Raw genomic sequence first — 7,835 nt, 5'->3', positions numbered from 1 at the left:
AAAGCACGCAGAAAAAGCCAGTAGCCCTTAAAACCGAAAGGCAAGGGTAAAAAGGATCCAAGACTTTGAGCATCAATGGATAGGAGGGTCCAAGGAAATAAATCCAGGCCTAAGCGGCTAAATCAAGCTGTCCCTAACCATGTGCTTGTGTCATGAAGGTCCAAGTGAAAAGCTTGAGACTGAGTGGTTAAAGTCGTGATCCAAAGCGAAAAGAGTGTGCTTAAGAGCTCTGGATACCTCTAACTAGGGACTCTAGCAAAGCTGAGTCACAATCTGAAAAGGTTCACCCAGTTATGTGTCTGTGGCATTTATGTATCAAGTGGTAATATTGGAAAACAAAGTGCTTAGTGCCACAGCAAACACTCATAAGTAGCTGTGTTCAAGACTCAACATACTTAACTAGGAGAATCAATTAACACTATCTGAACTCTGAGTTCCAAGAGAAGCCAATCATTCTAAACTTCAAAGGATGAAGTGAGATGCCAAAACTGTTCAGAAGCAAAAAATTACAAGTCCCGCTCATCTAATTAGAATTAATATTCATTGATGTTTTGGAATTTATAGTATATTCTCTTCTTTTTCATCCTAATTGATTTTCAGTTGCTTGGGGACAAGCAACAATTTAAGTTTGGTGTTGTGATAAGCGGATAATTTATACGCTTTTTGGCATTGTTTTTAGGAAGTTTTTAGTATGATCTAGTTACTTTTAGGGATGTTTTCATTAGTTTTTATGCTAAATTCACATTTCTGGACTTCACTATGAGTTTGTGTGTTTTTCTGTGATTTCAGGTATTTTCTGGCTGAAATTGAGGGACCTGAGCAAAACTCTGATAGGAGGCTGACAAAGGACTGCTGATGTTGTGGGAATCTGACCTCCCTTGACTCAAAATAGATTTTCTAGAGCTACAAAACTCTAAATGGCACACTCTCAACGGCATTGGAAAGTAGATATCTAGAGCTTTCCAGCAATATATAATAGTCCATACTTTATTCGTAATTAGATGACGTAAACTGGCGCTCAACGCCAGTTCCATGCTGCATCCTGGAGTCAAACGCCAAAAACACGTCACGAACAAGAGTTCAACGCCATAATCACGTTACAACTTGGCGTTCAACTCCAATAAAAGCCTCTGCACGTGTAACATTCAAGCTCAGCCCAAGCACACATCAAGTGGGCCCCAGAAGTGGATTTCTGCATCAATTTCTTACTTCTGTAAACCCTAAGTAGCTAGTTTATTATAAATAGGATATTTTACTATTGTATTTTCATCGGGGATTGTACTATTCGAATCTTTGGACGTTTTGTTCTTAGATCTGGGGGCTGACCATTCGGCCATGCCTGGACCTTTCACTTATGTATTTTCAATGGTGGAGCTTCTACACACCATAGATTAAGGGTGTGGAGCTCTGCTGTACCTCAAGTTTTAATGCAATTACTACTATTTTCTATCCAATTCGATTTATTCCTGTTCTAAGATTTTCGTTGCACTTCAACTTGATGAATGTGATAATCCATGACACTCATAATCATTCTCACCTATGAACGTGTGTGACTGACAACCATTTCCGTTCTACCTTAGACTGGGCGCATATCTCTCGGATTCCTTGATCAGAATCTTCGTGGTATAAGCTAGAATTGATTGCGGCATTCATGGGAATCCGGAAAGTCTAACCTTGTCTGTGGTATTCCGAGTAGGATTCCGGGATTGAATGACTGTGACGAGCTTCAAACTCCTGAAGGCTGGGCGTTAGTGACAGACGCAAAAGAATCACTGGATTCTATTCCAACCTGATTGAGAACCGACAGATGATTAGCTGTGCTGTGACAGAGCATTTGGACCATTTTCACTGAGAGGATGGGATGTAGCCATTGACAACGGTGATGCCCTACATACAGCTTGCCATAGAAAGGAGTGATGAAAAACTAGAAGGAAGAAGTAAAAAAGCAGAGATTCAGAAGGAACACAGCACCTCCATACACCTATCTGAAATTTCCACCATTGAATTACATGAGTAACTTTATCTTTATTTTCTGTTTATTTTATTATCTTTATTTAAACCAATAATCTCTTAATCCAGTTAAATCCGCCTGACTGGGATTTACAAGATGACCATAGCTTGCTTCATACCAACAATATCTGTGGGATCGACCCTTACTCACGTAAGGTATTACTTGGACGACCCAGTACACTTGCTGGTTAGTTGTGCGGAGTTGTGACAAAGTGTGATTCACGTTTGAGAGCACCAAGCCTTTGGAGCCATTGTTGATGATCACAATTTCGTCCACCAGTGGTATTCCGAGTAGGATCTGGGATGGGATGACTGTGACGAGCTTCAAACTCGTAACTGTTGGGCGCAATGACAGTGTGCAAAAGGATCAATGGATCTTATTCCAACACGATTGAGAACCAACAGCTGATTAGCCATGCGGGAAATCGTAGCGGATATGTTTTCATAGGGAGGACGGATAGTAGCCATTGACAACGGTGATCCACCAACATACAGCTTGCCATGGAAGGGAGTACGCAAGATTGGATGAGGACAGTAGGAAAGCAGAGGCTCAGAGGGAACAAAGCATCTCCATACGCTTATCTGAAATTCCCACCAATGAATTGCATAAGTATCTCTATCCTATTTTATGTTTTATTTCTTTTCTTTAATTATCAAAACCTCATAACTATTTGAATCCCCCTGACTGAGATTTACAAGATGACCATAGCTTGCTTCAAGCTGACAATCTCCATGGGATCGACCCTTACTCACGTAAGGTATTACTTGGACGACCCAGTGCACTTGCTGGTCAGCTGCGTGGAGTTGTGAGAAAAGTGTGAACTCAAGATTTCGTGTACCAAGTTTTTGGCGCCGTTGCCGGGGATTGTTCGAGTTTAGACAACTGACGGTTCATCTTGTTGCTTAGATTAGGTAATTTTCTTTTTGTTCTATTTTCAAAAATTTTTCAAAAATCTTTAAAAATATATATATTTAATAAAATCATAAAATATATTTTTTTGTGTTTCTTGTTTGAGTCTAGAGTCAAATTTTAAGTTTGGTGTCAATTGCATGTTTTTATTCTTCTAGCATTTTTTGAAAACTCATGCATATGTTTTTCTTGATCTTCAAGTTGTTCTTGATGATTGTCTTCGTTTGATCTTGTGATTTTCTTGTTTTTAGTCTTTTCTTGTTTTTCATATGCATTTTTAATTTGTTAGTGTCTAAGCATTAAAAATTTCTAAGTTTGGTGTCTTGCATGTGTTTCTTTTCTTAAATTTTTTTCAAAAATATGTTCTTCATGTTCATCATGATCTTTAAAGTGTTCTCGGTGTTCATCTTGACATTCAAAGTGTTCTTGCATGCATCATTGGTTTTGATCTAAAATTTTTATGTTTTGAGTCAATTTTTTTGTTTTTCTCTTTCCTCATTAAAATTCAAAAATAAAAAATATCTTTTCCTTATTTCACTCATAAAATTCGAAATTTTGGGTTGACTTAGTCAAAGATTTTTAAAATTTAGTGGTTTCTTGTTAGTCAAGTCAAAATTTCAATTTAAAAGTTGTATCTTTTCAAATCTTTTTCAAAAATCAAATCTTTTTCATTTCTCTTCTTAATATTTTCGAAAAAGTTTTAAAAATTGATTTTCAAAATCTTTTTCTTATTTTTATTTCATATTTTCGAAAACCTTGCTAACAATTAAGGATTTGATTCAAAAAATTTCAAGTTTGTTACTTTCTTATTAAGAAAGGTTCAATCTTTAAATTCTAGAATCATATCTTTTAGTTTCTTGTTAGTCAAGTCATCAACTTCAATTTTCAAAATCAAATCTTTTTAAATTTCTTTTTCAAATCTTTTTCAAAATAGATTTCAATCATATCTTTTTCAAAACTTAATTTCAAAATATTTTTCTAACCTCTTAGCTTTTCAAAATTTATTTTTAAATCTTTTTTAATTAACTACTTGACTTTTTGTTTGATTTTAAAAAGTTTACTAATTTTTATCTTTTTCAGAACCACCTAACTACTTTTCTCTCTCCAATTTTCGAAAACCACTAACAACTTTTTCAAAAATCTTTTTAATTAACTAATTATTTTAAACTCTAATTTTATTTTATTCCTTTCTTAATTTTTGAATACTAACTAATATTTAAAATAAAAACAAAAATATTTTTCCTTTTAATTAATATTCGAATTCCCTCACTCTCATATCTTTCTATTTATTTATTTATTTACTAACACTTCTCTCCTTCTTAAAAATTCGAACCCTCTCTCCCTCTCTGTGTTCGAATTCTCTTTGTTTTCTCTTTACCACATTCTTCTCTTCTTCTCTTCTTCTACTCACACAAAGGAATCTCTATACTCTGACATAGAGGATTCCTCTTCTTTTCTGTTCTCTTCTTTTTCACATGAGCAGGAACAAGGACAATGATATTCTTGTTGAAGGCGATCCTGAACCTGAAAGGACTCTGAAGAGGAAGCTAAGAGAAGCCAAAGCACAACTCTCTGGAGAGGACCTGACAGAAATTTTCAAAAAAGAGGAAGACATGGCAGCCGAAAATAACAACAATGCCAGAGATGCAAGGAAGATGCTTGGTGACTATGCTGCACCAATTTCCAACTTCTATGGAAGAAGCATCTCAATTCCTGCCATTGGAGCAAACAACTTTGAGTTTAAGCCTCAATTAGTTTTTCTAATGCAGCAGAACTGCAAGTTTTATGGACTTCCATCAAAAGATCCTCATCAGTTCTTATCTGAATTCTTACAGATCTGTGATACTATTAAGACCAATGGGGTTGATCCCAAGATCTACAGACTTATGCTTTTCCCTTTGCTGTAAGAGACAGAGCTAGGACATGGTTGGACTCACAACCTAGAGAAAGCCTAAACTCTTGGGACAAGTTGGTCAATGCTTTCTTGACCAAATTCTTTCCACCTCAAAAGATGAGTAAGATCAGAGTGGACGTCCAAACCTTCAGACAGAAGGAAGGTAAATCCCTCTATGAAGCTTGGGAAAGATACAAATAATTAACCAAAAGGTGTCCTTCTGACATGTTTCCAGAATGGAGCATCATATGTATATTCTATGATGGTCTGTCTGAATTGTCAAAGATGTCATTGGATCATTCTACTGATGGATCCGTTCATCTGAAAATACCTGCAGAAGCCCAGGAATTCATTGAGATAGTTGCAAATAACCAGTTCCTGTACACTTCTGAAAGAAATCCTGTGAATAATGGGGTGACTAAGAAGAAAGAAGTTTTTGAGATTGATACTCTGAATGCCATATTGGCTTAGAACAAAATATTGACTCAGCAAGTCAATATGGTTTCTCAGAATCTGACTGGATTGCAAGCTGCATCCGACAGTGTTAAAGAAGCCTCCTCTGATGGAGAAGCTTATGACCCTGAGAATCTTGCAATGGAAGAGGTGAATTACATGGGAGAACCCTATGGAAACACCTATAATCCTTCATGGAGGAATCATCCAAATTTCTCATTGAAAGATTAATAGAAGCCTTAACAAGGCTTCAATAACAATAATGGTGGGATAAACAGGTTTGGCAATAGCAAGCCTTTCCCATCATCTCTTAGCAATAGACAGAGAATTCTGAGCAGTGCCTCTCTAGCTTAGCAAACATAGTCTCTGATCTATCTAATACCACCCTCAGTTTCATGACTGAGGCACGATCCTCCATAAGAAATTTGGAGGCACAAGTGGGTCAGCTGAGTAAAAGAATTACTGAAACTCCTCCTAGTACTCTCCTAAGCAATACAGAAGAGAATCCAAAAAGAGAGTGCAAGGCCATTAATACAATGAAAATGGCCGAACCTATAGAAGAGGAGGAGGACGTGATTCACAGTAAGGAAGACCACATGGGACGTCCTCTGGACTACAAGGAATCCCCTATTGAGGAATCACAGGAATTTGAGGCTCATCTAGAGACCATAGAGATTCCATTGAACCTACTATTACCATTCATGAGCTCTGACGAATATTCTTCCTCTGAAGAGGACGAAAATGTTACTGAAGAGCAAGTTGCTCAATATCTAGGAGCAATCATGAAGCTGGATGCCAAATTATTTGGTAATGAGACTAGGAAGGATGAACTTCCATTGCTCATCAATGAACTAAGTGCATTGGTTCAGTTGAAGTTACCTCAAAAGAAAGAGGATCCCGGAAGGTTCTTGATACCTAGCACCATAGGCACCATGACCTTTGAAAAGGCTCTATGTGACCTAGGATCAAGTATCAACCTCACGCCACTCTCTGTCATGGAGAAACTAGGGATCTTTGAGGTACAAGATGCAAGAATCTCACTAGAGATGGCAGACAAATCAAAGAAACAGGCTTATGTACTTGTAGAGGATGTCTTGGTAAAGGTTGAAGACCTTTACATCCCTGCTGATTTTATAATCCTAGACACTGGGAAGGATGAGGATGAATCCATTATCCTTGGAAGACCCTTCCTAGCCACAGCAAAGGCTGTGGATGTAGACAGAGGAGAGCTAGTCCTTCAGGTGAATGAGGACTATCTTGTGTTTAAGGCACAAGGATCTTCTTCTGTATACATGGGGAAGAAGCATGAAAAGCTTCATTCAATTCTCTCCATGCAGAGTTGGTGGACGAAATTGTGATCATCAATATTGGCTCTTTAGCATGTACACAAAAACTATTGTGTCTCTTGGTTAAATTCACAACTCCGTTCAACTAACCAGCAAGTGTACTGGGTCGTCCAAGTAATAAACCTTACGTGAGTAAGGGTCGATCCCACAGAGATTGTTGGTATGAAGCAAGCTATGGTCACCTTGCAAATCTCAGTCAGGCAGATTAAAATAGTTTATGGGTTTCGAAAATAGAGATAAAAGAATAAATTAAATAAAAGGACAGAAGACTTATGCAGATTCATTGGTGGGAATTTCAGATAAGCGAATGGAGATGCTGCATGGCTCAAGGACGCCTGCTCTCCTACTGCTTCTACTCAATCTTTTATAGCTACTGTTTAATACTTTAAGCTCTATAATCTGAGTGTCGGAGTTCTAGGATTGCCTTTGGCATTTCCAGGACCTTATATATTATGTGTTTGGCACCTTTACCATACTGAGAACCTCTGCTTCTCACCCCATACTATGTTTCAGATGCAGGTCGAGAGACATCTCGTTAGGCGTCTGGACCCCTGAAACGAAGTGGTTACTGGGTTATTTTTTTGTACAGTGATATATATACGTGTATTTGGCTTTCTCTCTGCATAACTTGTTCTTTTTATCCCCTTAGAGGTTCTTTTGATTCTTTTGCGTCTGTCACTAACGCCCAGCAGGTTAAGTTTGAAGCACGTCACAGTCATTCATTACCGGAATCCTACTCGGAATACCACAGACAAGGTGAGACTTTCCGGATCCTCATAAATGCCACCATCTATCTAGCTTATACCACGAAGATTCTGTTGGGGAATCTAAGAGATACGCATTCAAGCTCTGTTTTATGTAGAACGGAAGTGGTTGTCAATCACGCGCGTTCATAAGTGAGAATGATAATGAGGGTTACTTATCATCACATTCATCATGTTCTTGGGTACGAATGAATATCTTGGAATAAGAATAAGAGAGATTTGAATAAAAGATAATAGAATTTCATTAATACTTGAGGTACAGCAGAGCTCCACACCTTTAATTTATGGTGTGCAGAAACTCCACCGTTGAAAATACATAAGTGAAAGAGGTTCAGGCATGGCCGAATGGCCAGCCCCTCTAGCGTGATCAATGATCTCCTAAGATGAAGAATAAAACAAAACTGAGACCAAAGATGTCTAATACAATAGATAAATGTCCTATATATACTAGACTAGCT

Source organism: Arachis duranensis, chromosome 9 (assembly GCF_000817695.3).
Source record: "Arachis duranensis cultivar V14167 chromosome 9, aradu.V14167.gnm2.J7QH, whole genome shotgun sequence".
In the NCBI taxonomy this organism is placed as follows: domain Eukaryota; kingdom Viridiplantae; phylum Streptophyta; class Magnoliopsida; order Fabales; family Fabaceae; genus Arachis; species Arachis duranensis.
This window is presented reverse-complemented; position numbering follows the sequence as displayed.